Source organism: Indicator indicator, chromosome Z (genome assembly GCF_027791375.1).
Source record: "Indicator indicator isolate 239-I01 chromosome Z, UM_Iind_1.1, whole genome shotgun sequence".
In the NCBI taxonomy this organism is placed as follows: domain Eukaryota; kingdom Metazoa; phylum Chordata; class Aves; order Piciformes; family Indicatoridae; genus Indicator; species Indicator indicator.
In genome coordinates, this window is record NC_072053.1 from 48,544,048 (window position 1) to 48,555,875 (window position 11,828).

The window sequence follows — 11,828 nt, forward strand, 5'->3', positions numbered from 1 at the left end:
TTATGGATACAAATAAGGCTTAACATGAGACAGATGCTAAACACTCCATTTTACTAAGAACTTAGTTCAAGGTGAACCAGGAAGGCAGGCATGATTTTTTTAAGTTCAGAAGAATCTGCATAAAAGTTTATCCATTAGAAACATATTAATGAAGAAAGATGGCTGATTAACATGAGTTGGTGTTTTGTTGAAACTTAGCACTGAAATTTCTCTTTTAAATAAGCATTTTCTAAAATGTCTGCTACCATGACATACAAAACAACGCACAGCAGGCATTGTTTGTTAGAAGTGTTCTGAAAATGCTTTCATATGTAAGAACTTCATCTGGCCTCTACTAAAAGGGAGACATTTAATAACTGTTCCTTTCTGTTCTGGTGAAATTAACCTTACAATCAAAACACTACACTGTAACATGCTTTAATAGAAGTTATGATCTAAGATAGTTGAGTGAAACCACCTGGACAAGTACAGAAACTTGCAATGCACTTGACCTGGGAAAGGGTGGCTTATGTGATGCCATATAAATTCTGGTTCCCACAACCCTGTGTGTATGGGACTCCCTGCCTTTATAGATACATTCAGAGTCAATCACTGTGCCTCATAATGTGCCATTAAGGGCAGAGCTGGCTGACCTGCCAGGCTAGTACAAAGCAATCAGAGCCTCTCTACCATACTGAGTAGATCCTAGGATCTCAGTTACATTTTGGCAATGTGGTACATTAAGTACTGATGTATGTGGTTTTAGATATTTTCCTGTTTTGAAAAAGGTGTGCCAGTCAACTCTGCCTATATCTAAAGTTATTTATGCTGTGAAAGCCAGCAACTTTCAAAAGCTAAACAGAGGGATACTGCAAAACATGCCTGTCAAGGGAATACGGTATCCCAAAACTTCTTACTTTGGCACCCGTCCTCCCACAGGCAAGGGTGACGATCAAGCCCTGCAGGTGAGTCATGCTGGGGTTGCCCTTCACGCCTGCAGCTCAAACTGCTGCCACCCTTACCCATGCACTCCCCACACGCATCACACCACCACCTCTCCCTCGCACGCCACTGCACCCACTTTGTGACACGTCATTTCTGTCAAAAGTGGCCGCTGGATGTCACTGTTTCATCTCTGCGAGACAGCCACCCAGACAGGTCTTCGGCTCGGAACACGGGAACGGGGGTCCTTCAGGACAGGACCAAAAAAAAGGACAGACCTTCCCACCTGCCCCAGCACAGCTGTTTGAAGCGTGCCTTGTCGAAAGAACAGATGATTCAAGAGCACCTGGGGACAAGCAGGCTCCCTGCTATAACAGAGGAGACACTTCCACCCAACAATTGCTGACTGAACCATAGCGAATCTCTGTTTGGAGCGCCTGACTATTTGCACTACCCATGCTCATCATTATTTTTCTAACTCCAGGATAAGAAGTATTGCATAAATAGCAAAACTGCTTATGTGGAAATCATCTTGAATTTGTAATATAATTATATATGCAAATAGTAATATTTTATATACAAGGGAAAAACAGGAAGTTGTTCAGAATTTTTCTAAAAATTGCAGTCTTTAAGGCTGAAATTTTCTAGACTGATTCCTGGTTGGAGGTAAACATAACCAGAGAAATAAATAAAAGTTTTATCCATAGCAAATGAACGAAACCAAAACGAACCAAAAAGAAATAATTTTGCATGCGTACACTAAAAACATCAAGCAGCAATGATTTTTTTAGCAGCTAAAGCCGATGGAGATGTCACAGAATAACCCAAGTTGGAAGGGACCCATAAGGATGATTGAGTCCAATTCCCTGCACATGGTACACACAGTAAATTATAAGGACTTATTCACATCTGCAGCATATAGACCTAAGACCCATTTTTGGACCAGCCATCAAAAGTAGAAACAGGAAGTTTCTCTCTTCAGTTCTTTATTAAATTACCTCCCATAACAGACATCTGCAAAGTGGCTACACAGGTTTCCATCTTGCTGGTGAGTTTCGCTTCTAGAAGGCTGTAGATGAACATTCAAAGTTTGGAAATGCTAGACTAAAAGTAGGTCCTACAACTTTGATTTGTTGCTCTGGACTGTGAGATGTAAAAATTTCACACAGTAATGTGCCACTCAAGCCCCAAAAATTTCCTCAGCAAAGGTCTGCCCTGGCTTTAAACTAAGCGTGGGTACAGAAAGCTTGAAAAGTCAAAAGTTGTCTGTAAGAGAAGGGTTTTTTTCTGTCAAAGAACTTTTGGACTTCTGTTGAGACAGGGAAACACAGGAAGTACTGTACTAACTATGCACTGATTAACTAGCATCTGTCTTGCACTGTGGCACACCATCCTTAGGGGCTGTTAAATCAGGAAACAATACCCTTGAAGAACAGTAAGGTGGTATTTGTGTTCTCATTTTATGAATGTTTGGCACCATACTTCTTGTGTGCCATAGGGCTGAGTACTCAGGACAGATAGAAGTCAGTGGGAGCTGCTCCCTGAGAACTCCAGAGGACTACAAAGACATTGTGAGATTATACAGTGAGAAAATTATAAGGACCAAAGCCCAACCAGAATTTAATCTGGCTACTGCTAAAAAAGACAATTAAAAATGTTTCTATAAATATGTTAACAAATAAAGGAGGGCTAAGGAGAATCTCCATCTCTTTTTTTATAAAATGGGAAACATAGTGACAAAGGATGAAGAAAATGATGAGGTATCCAATGCTTACTTTGCCTCAGTCTTTAGTAGTAAAACCAGTTTTCTCTGAGTGCCCAGCCCCCTGAGCTGGAAGACAGGGATGGGGAACAGAATGAAGCCCCCATAATCCATAGGGAAATGGTAGCAACCTGCTACATCACTTATACATGCACGAATCTACAGGGCTGGGTGAGATCCACCCAAGGGTACTGAGGGAACTGGCAGAAGTGCTCATGAAGCCATTTTCCATCATTTACCAGCAGTCCTGGCTAAATGGGGAGGTCCCAGCTGACTGGAGACTGGCAAACAGGATGCCAATCTACAAGAAGGAACATACGGAGGACTTCAGGAACTACAGACCTGTCAGTCTAACCATGGTGCTGAGGAAGGTCATGGAGCAGATCACCCTGAGTGCCATTATGGAGATGATCAGGCCCAGTCAGCCTGAGTTCATGAAGGGCAGATCCTGTTTGATGAATCTGATTTCCTTCTACAACAAAGATGTGGATGCAGTGGATGAAGGAAATGCTGTGGATGTTGTTTATCTGGACTTTAGTAAAGGATTTGACACCATGTCCCACAGCTGCTGCTCATGGTTTAGATAATGTACCCTTTGCTGGGTAAAAACTGACTATATAGCTGGCTCATAGTGTTGTGGTGAACAGATTAAATCCAGCTGGCAGTCAGTCACAAGTGATGTTCCCCAGGCCTCAGTGCTGGGGCCAGTTCTGTTGAATATCTTTACCAATCATCTGCATGAGGGGACTGAGTGCACCCTCAGTAAGTTTACAGGTGATTCCAAATTGTGCTTGAGAGTAGGAAGGCTCTACAGAGGGACGTGGACAGACTAGATCAACAGGCCGAGGTAAATTGTCTGAGATTAATAAGGCCAAGTGAAGGTTCCTGCACTTGGGTCACATCAACCCCATGCAATGCTACAGGCTTCAGGGAAGAGTGCCTGGAAAACTGCTCAGTGGAGAAAGACCTGGTGGGTGACAGCCACATGAGTATGAGTCACCAGTGTGCCCATTTGGCCAAAAAGACCAACAGCATCCCAGCTTGTATCAGAAATAGTGGGGCCAGCAGGCACAAGGAAACAATTGCCCCCTTTTACTCAGCACTGATGAGGCCACACCTTGAGTACTGTGTTCAGTTTTCCACTCCTCACTACAAGAGGGACACTGAGGTGCTGGAGCATGCCCAAAGAAAGGCAGTGAAGCTGGTGAAAACTCTTGAGCATAAGCCTCATAAGGAGCAGCTGAGGGAACTGGGATTGTTTAGTCTGGAGAAAATGGAGTCTGGAGGGATAGCTTCTCATTCTCTGCAACCACCTGAAAGGAGGTTGTAGCACAGGGGGTGTTTGTCCCTTTTCCCAATAGCAAGGAGTAGGGAAAGAGCATTAAACTGTGCCAGTGGAGGTTTAGATTTTATATTGGGAAAAAAATTCTTCATTGGAAATTTTGTCAAGCATTGGAACAGGCTGTCCAGAGAAGTGATGGAGTCACTATATCTGGAAGGATTTAAAAGATGTGTAGATGTAGTGCTTAAGGACAAGGTTCAGTGGTGGACTTCACAGTGTATACAGCTAGACCTGATGATCTGAAAAGTCTTTTCCAACCTAACAATTCTAAGATTCTGTGTGCACCACTCTGTATAATGTGAAAACTCCAGAGAAAGCAGGTCCCTAATCAGGACCTAAATCTCCCAACAGAACATACCTCTGCCTGTGTTCTATCCATATACAAGAAGTATAAGAAAGTATGTATACCATATTCACCCTTCAGGACCAAGAACCCTTCTTTTTACAATATTCATCCAGGACGTGGAAAAACTTGGTACAATCCCTCTTCTAAGTCAAATTTCTTTACAACTATTCCCTTTCTCCCAGCTCCCCAGAAAGCAGTTGATCACTTTTTCCTCTCTGATTATTCTTGGGCAAACCACTCTCAGTCAGGAGATAGTCTGAAGCTGTTCACTAGGCCAGAGGGCTCCCAAGGCCAGAGCAAAGCTATGTTAAGGCATCACCTGCTGCAATTTGAAGAGTCTTAGGCAGAGAAGAGATTGTAAAATGTGGGAAATCTTTGAGAGTGTTTTTATATGCTGTATAATAGAAAGGGACACTGATGACATAACCAGCTGTTTCTCCTGCTGCCTGTTTTATTACACATTTTCTAAGTTGGCCTGTTTTAAGCTTCTTGGGCTTAGACATCAAAATGAAAAAACAGATGGGGAAAAATACTCTTTAATGATTCCTTAACAGACTTTGTATATCAGCCAAGCTCTGGGCGGTTTGGGAAAATCATGTGTATAAGGTACTGGATATGTCTCCTCCAAGAGGCTTTGGGAAAACACAGGCAGTTTATGAACCTTAGTATCTCCTGCATTAGGAAACGTCTACTATTAAGATTTATTGATCTTACTTTTGTGCATAGGTGTTTTCAGCAGCCATGATATTGCATTGCTTTGAAGATCCAATGCTAATCACACTCTTCTTCAGTTTCATGCCTGCCAACAGAAGCACTTCACAGGAGGACTAGAAACAGTGAAAACTAGTATTAAAGATTTTAATCCTCAACTGCAGCAATAGCATGCCTTCAACTACTTTATTAATCTGGAATCTGGGGAGAGAAGGAAGGGAGGCACAGATCTTCTGCTATCATTTTCCTCTCTTTATCTATTTAATGCAGTGCAAAAGCTGAACCACAGAAAAACTTAACTACTGCATCCACCCAATCAGCTGAGCTATCACAAGACTCCCAGGCTTCCTTCTCTTAGAGCTCTGAGCAGTAGTACTACTTGTAATACATCTGCTTCTACATCCAGAGAAAAAGCTGACTATCCAAGACTGCAAAGAAACCCTGGTGATCCCTGGCTACCAGTCTATCTTTCCGAAACCCTGAAACCCTTATAGTCAGGTTTAAGTCCAGCTCACTCCATTTTACAGCAGGGAGATGGATAGCCTAAAAGATATCAGTTCCTCTGCTTCACACCTTGAGCTTTCCTCAAATACGAATCGGTCAAAGCAGAGAACAAACTGTCAGAACTCTTCTGCTCAATACTCTTTGCACCTCATGTCTTTCTCCTTTTAAAAATAGCATCAAACGAACAACAGAAAAATTAAGCAAGCAATGCCTCTTATGCTGCTGTAAACCATCCCATGTACCCAGTGTGGTGAGTAGAACACCCAGAGCTGAATGGAAATGGGAGCAGAGCCTGCATGTCCAGGTCAGGAGCCACTTAGCATTATGGATATACAAATAACAAACTTGTGAACACCTGACAGGAACACGGAAATCAAAATCAGTGTCCTACCACCTAAATAAAATAAAACTTTCAGAATTTAACTTGTCACAAACAATTGCCCCCACAAGGCAAAAGTAAACATCAGTGTTTGAGCTCTCTGAATAAAGTACTGAAGATGCAAACGGAAAGAGAAACAGATACTTTGAAGACCAAAGCCTCATCTTGGTTAAGCCCAAACTGGATAACTGCCTGCTCCACTGAAGCAATCAAGTTACTCAAATTCGGCACTTAAATAACTAGCAGCAAAACTTGTCACAACAGAAAGTAACCTGACCACCAGTGCATAGTGTGTTAAGTGATGTTGACTCTCTGTTCCAAATAGAGGAGAACCTAAACTCAGATGAGTAAGAGATACCTCAAATTTATCTTAACAGGATATATCATCCTTACTTTTCTTAGCATTTTCTACCAAAAAAAAAAAAATTCATTTCAGCCCACTTCTCTTGCATGCTGCTGCTGCTTCATAAACCCATGTGGGCTGCAATGATTCATCAGAATTTACATACTTGATGCATGCAAGGTTTTATCGCATGAAGCTCTGATAAGGCACCTGAAGGACAGGGAAGTGATTCAAGACAGCCAGCAAGGCTTTACTAAGGGCAAGTCCTGCCTCACCAAGTTAGTGGCTTTCTACAACAGAGTGACTACAACAGCAGACAAGGGCTGACCAATGGACATCATGTATCTGGACTTCTGCAAGGCTCTGACATGGTTGCCCACAACATCCTTCTTTCAGAGTTAGAAAGCCATGGATTCGATGGGTGGACTGTTTGGTGGATAAGGAATTGGCTGGATGGTCTCATCCAGAGGGTAGCGGTCAATGGCCCATGTCCAGATAGAGAGCAGTGAGAAGTGGTGTCTCTCAAGGGTCCACACAGGCATGAGTGATGTGTGATATCTTCATCAGTGATACAGACAGTGGGATTGAGTGTACCCTCTGTCATCCAGAGGGACCTGGACAAACTGGAGAAGTCAGCCATGACAACCTCATGAGGTTCAACAATGCCAAGTACAAGATGCTGCACCTGGGTGAGAACAATACCCATTATCAATACAGGCTAGGGGGGATGATGTGATAGAGAGTAGCCCTGCAGAAAAAGGACTTGGGAGTACTGGTGAACAAAAAAATAGGCACGGGCCAGCAATGTACACTTGCAGCCTGGATGGGAAATTGCACCCTAGGCTGCATCAAAAGAAGCATGGCCAGCAGATTAAGACAGGTGATTCTGCCACTCTGCTCTGGTGAGACCTCACCTGGAATACTGTCCAGCTCTGGCACCCTCAACACAAAAAGGACATGGACCTAATGTAGAGGGTCCAGAGGAGAGCCATAAAAATGATCAGAGGGCTGGAGAACCTGACAAAAACAAGCTGAGCGAGTTGGAATGTCAGCCTGCAGAAGAGAAGGTTCCATGGAGACCTAATAGCAGCCCTCCAGTACCTGAAGGGAGCCTACAAGAAAGATGTGGAGGGACTGTTTTCAAGGTCATGTAGCAGTAGGACATGAGGCAATGGTTTAAAACAAATGACAGTCATTGATAGCTGATTATTAGTCATCACTATAATCAATGAAAAGTATGAGTAAAAGTCCTTTTTATGCCCCCTTTCAATGAGCCTTTTCAAGCGATTTCCACAGCCAAATCATGGAAATAAAAGCACAATAACATTTACCTGTTGACACGGGCCAGCCCACTGCTTCCATGTGCACAGTCTGGTACAGTGGTGATGTATGGTACAGTAAGCCAAATAGCAGCTCCTAAGGCCAAAGCAAATGTGTAGAGTGAACTCTGCTAGCCAGCTGCCACCTTTCCTCCTGGCATATTCAGGTGACAGAGAAGGTGGAGGTGCAGAGAATGTCTGATTTGGCAGCCTTTAGATGAAATTGCAGCTGCTACTAATCACCATGCAACACAAGAATACTTTCAGATCAGTATAGCAGTGCTGAGATACAAAAGCCATTCCTATCCATTTCACACATCCCAGCCATCCAGCTCCCAGCAAGAAAAGATTAGGTCATCCCAAAGTAATGACTCCCTGGCTAAGCAGGGAGCAGTGCATGGCACAAAGAGAAAATAAGGTGCTGTATAGTATGAGAAGACTTTGTTAAGGTAACCTGGGACAGTTTAGCTCCCCCATCCTAGTTACAAGACCTCCTTGTTACAACAAGATGGGGCAGCTCACTTTCCCTCTCTGCACATACCCCAGCATGAGTGCCAACATGATGGTCAGCTGCAGATCTCAGAACTCGGACAACAGCCACTGCATTACATCAGTGAGGTTGCTAATGAGCAAACCAGGACATTGCATATGCATGAAATGTTGATCAGTGCAAGCTTTATTACCTACCCCTTCAGTGTTTTCCCTTGTGCTTTGCTCCCAAGCAGGGTTGCACTGCATTGAGTGCTCCCACTGAGGTAATGCTACGCCTTCCATAGAGTCAAAGTTTTCCCAGACCTATGTCTCATCCCTGAGGGATCCACATTTGCTTTTTGCTTATTACAGGTGTGATTAAGCAAGCTGAGTGGCTTCAGTGGATGAGGCTCTGCAGAGTTCACAGGCACAGGCCATTTGCTATGAACTGTACAGTCACTGCTGTCCCAAAAGATGACATAACCACCATTCTCTTTCACTGGGGAAGCACCTCCAAGAATAAAACAGCATCTCTAAACAGAAGGCTATGAGGCAGAAATGGAGTTCTGTAACAGACAGGCTAAGCACTTGCTAAGGGCAGTGATTTAATAAGACACAGCTTGTATCATAGAATCATAGAATCAACCAGGTTGGAAGAGACCTCCAAGAACACCTGGTCCAACCTGTCAGCCAGCCCTATCCAATCAACTAGACCATGGCACTAAGTGCCTCATTCAGTCTTTTCTTGAACATCTCCAGGAATGGCGACTCCACCACATCCCTGGACAGCCCATTCCAACAGGCAATCACTCTCTCTGTGAAGAACTTCCTCCTAATATCCAGCCTATACCTCCCCTGGCACAACTTGAGACTGTGTCCTCTTGTTCTGCTGCTGGTTGCCTGGGAGAAGAGACCAACCCCCACCTGGCTATACATTCCCTTCAGGTAGTTGTAGACAGCAATGAGGTCACCCCTGAGCCTTCTCTTCTCCAGGCTGAACAACCCCAGCTCCCTCAGCCTCTCCTCATGGGGTTTGTGTTCCAGGCCCCTCACCAGCTTCGTTGCCCTTCTCTGGACATCTTACAGTACCTCAACATCTCTCTTGAACTGAGGAGCCCAGAACTGGACACAGTACTCGCTTATAAGGTTAGAGCTTTCAGGTTTTAGCTGCAATGAGTTCCATTGCTTCAGTAACCTACATTTGTGTCACAGGCAATCTTTGTGGCTCATTCCCTACCACACTGTTGAATAAGATGCATTCATTTTTTCCATGTCTGTTGTCCCAAAAATGGATTCTCCATCTAATATGCAAAGTCCAATCCACACATAGAGATGAGATATCATGTTTATTACAATCTCAAGCAGGATCAGGTGCTAGCAGGGTGATGTCAAGAAGCCAACACACCTTGTAATGGAGAAAACCAAGATTTTTTTTTTAAAAGCAGCTTTGGCAGCAACATGGAAACTAATACCCAAATGTATCAAACTTAGCCATGAATGCATTGAGCATCCTGTTCTCAAGCATATTTTGTCACTTGCTCTGTTTACTGCGTATATCAGTTTAGTGGTTCATAAAAGAGCTTTGTCTATTATTGGGCATCACTCTTACAGAGGTTGTAATGACTATTCTTTGTTCTTGGAAAAAATAAACACAAAATTAGTCTAACTTTCATAGACAATCATCCTTTAATCTGTAATTGCAAATAATTATGAAGTTATTGCACTGGACTACATAGCAGGAGAAAGAAGAATAACCAGAGTTAGTCTTCTTCCTTCTGTCCACTTCTGTGAGGCTGCCACAAAACATCCTTGAAAAATGTCTTTTACAGTGACATTAGGTGGAAGGTACCTTCCACACTGTGTGACTGAAAAGGCATGATACAAATTCAGCAGACAGATAGATTTGTAAGCTATTACTACTTAAATATTTGGCTTGGCCAAATTAATTATAAAAAACAGTAAAACTTTCTCACGTGTGATGTAGAGCCAAAAGAGATTTGTTAAAAATAATTTGTTTCGTTCCAGGTGATTGGAACATGGTTTTTTACATGTACAGTTTTGCTAAACAACTCAAAGATTATAATCACCCACAGTACATCATCCTCGGCTCAAAGTTCACAAAGATACACAAAAGTGCTTCTCAAAATTCATAAACTGACTAACTCATGGCCAAAGATTTCAAAAGTAGCATCAAAATTCACCATTGGACATTTCACTGACTTCTCTGATTTTCAACACTGACTGCACCACTGCCACTAGAAGTTCCCACAGGTTCTTTTGCAGTCTTTCTCAGGATGAAGGACTTGTCATAAGAAAATTGTCTTGCCAGACTTAAGTCTAGTTTCACCTACATTTCACAGAATATACGTTATATATTCAACAAATATGGCAGAGAGGGAAAGTGTCCCTATACTCATATGCAGGAGTTTAAAGAAAAAAGCACCATGATCAATATATTAAGATTCAAACATTTATGTCAGAAAACCTGACAAGAAAATGTTATTTCATAGGGGTTTTTTTTAGAGTACAGTTTGAACCTGGTGGCCATCAGTGATAGCAAAAGAAGCCTATTTAGCTGTTTCCTCCAAAAATTATATGCTAATTTAACTCTTAAATACAATTACAATGACTTTAAAACAGAGTTACAAGATCTGATGCTTTTGTAGTACTGGTCTGTCATTGTAAATATACATAACAGTTTGAAAATCAATAAACGTATGAGTCAAGAAATTCAGCACAAAAGTTCTGAGAAACAGCCTTTGCTCTGATACATACTCTGCAACCTTCATCACTGAGTACACACACATTCCTAACATGTATCTTCAAATCACAGATTATATTCCCAACATGAGTCATATCTTCTGCATGTGAAACAGCACCCCAAAAGTGGGCCTACCTCAAACTCAATTCCTTTTAAACAAGCAAAAATCGAAGTCCTCTTTCTTAGCATCTAGATCTGTCACACATTGGAAGTCCACTCTGTGTAGTGACTTACTCATCCTAGCAGAAAACTTCCAGAGCCATTTCTACACACAGCCATGGGTTTCCAAAACCCATTCACCACGTACCACTGTAATAAAACCTGTGATGACAACAGAATTTGTTTGTTTTCCCACTCCAGGCTAGAAAGATGCTTTGCATAACTTATTTACTCTTTTCAATGAACTTCTACCACTTCAACTAAACTAAATGAAAGCTGTTGAACTGAAAAGGGGGACAAATCAAATTTCATCAAACTGTCAAACTCAAAACCAGCCTTGCAGATTTCTGAAGTGGCTCCCAAACCAGACATGCATTTTCTAAGCTAGTAGCTAGCAATATCCCACTAAAGTAGGTAATTTAACAGTATTTTGAGCCTAAAAGGTTCCAGTAATAGAAGTACAACCTTTGATCTCAAATGTTACAAAACCAGTCCACAAACCTGGAAGAATTCAGGTCCCCTCTGAAGGGTCTAACTTTAAGCTTCTAACACAGGCACTAAACCCAGTTCTAAATGTTTTTAGGGATCAGGACTTGAATGCTTCCCTTTTTTTTTTTTTTTCTGTTCTTCTCCAGATGTAACTTGTCCATGGGTACATTTGTGCATCATTCCTCCTCGAAGTGGAGGAAGAATGCTGCTCATCCTCCTGATACAAGTTTGCTACTTACTCAAATGGCAGATCAAAAAATAAGTTTGTCTGTTTTCTGGGAAAAAAAAGAAGGTTTATAAAAGCCACAAAGAAGCACAAAA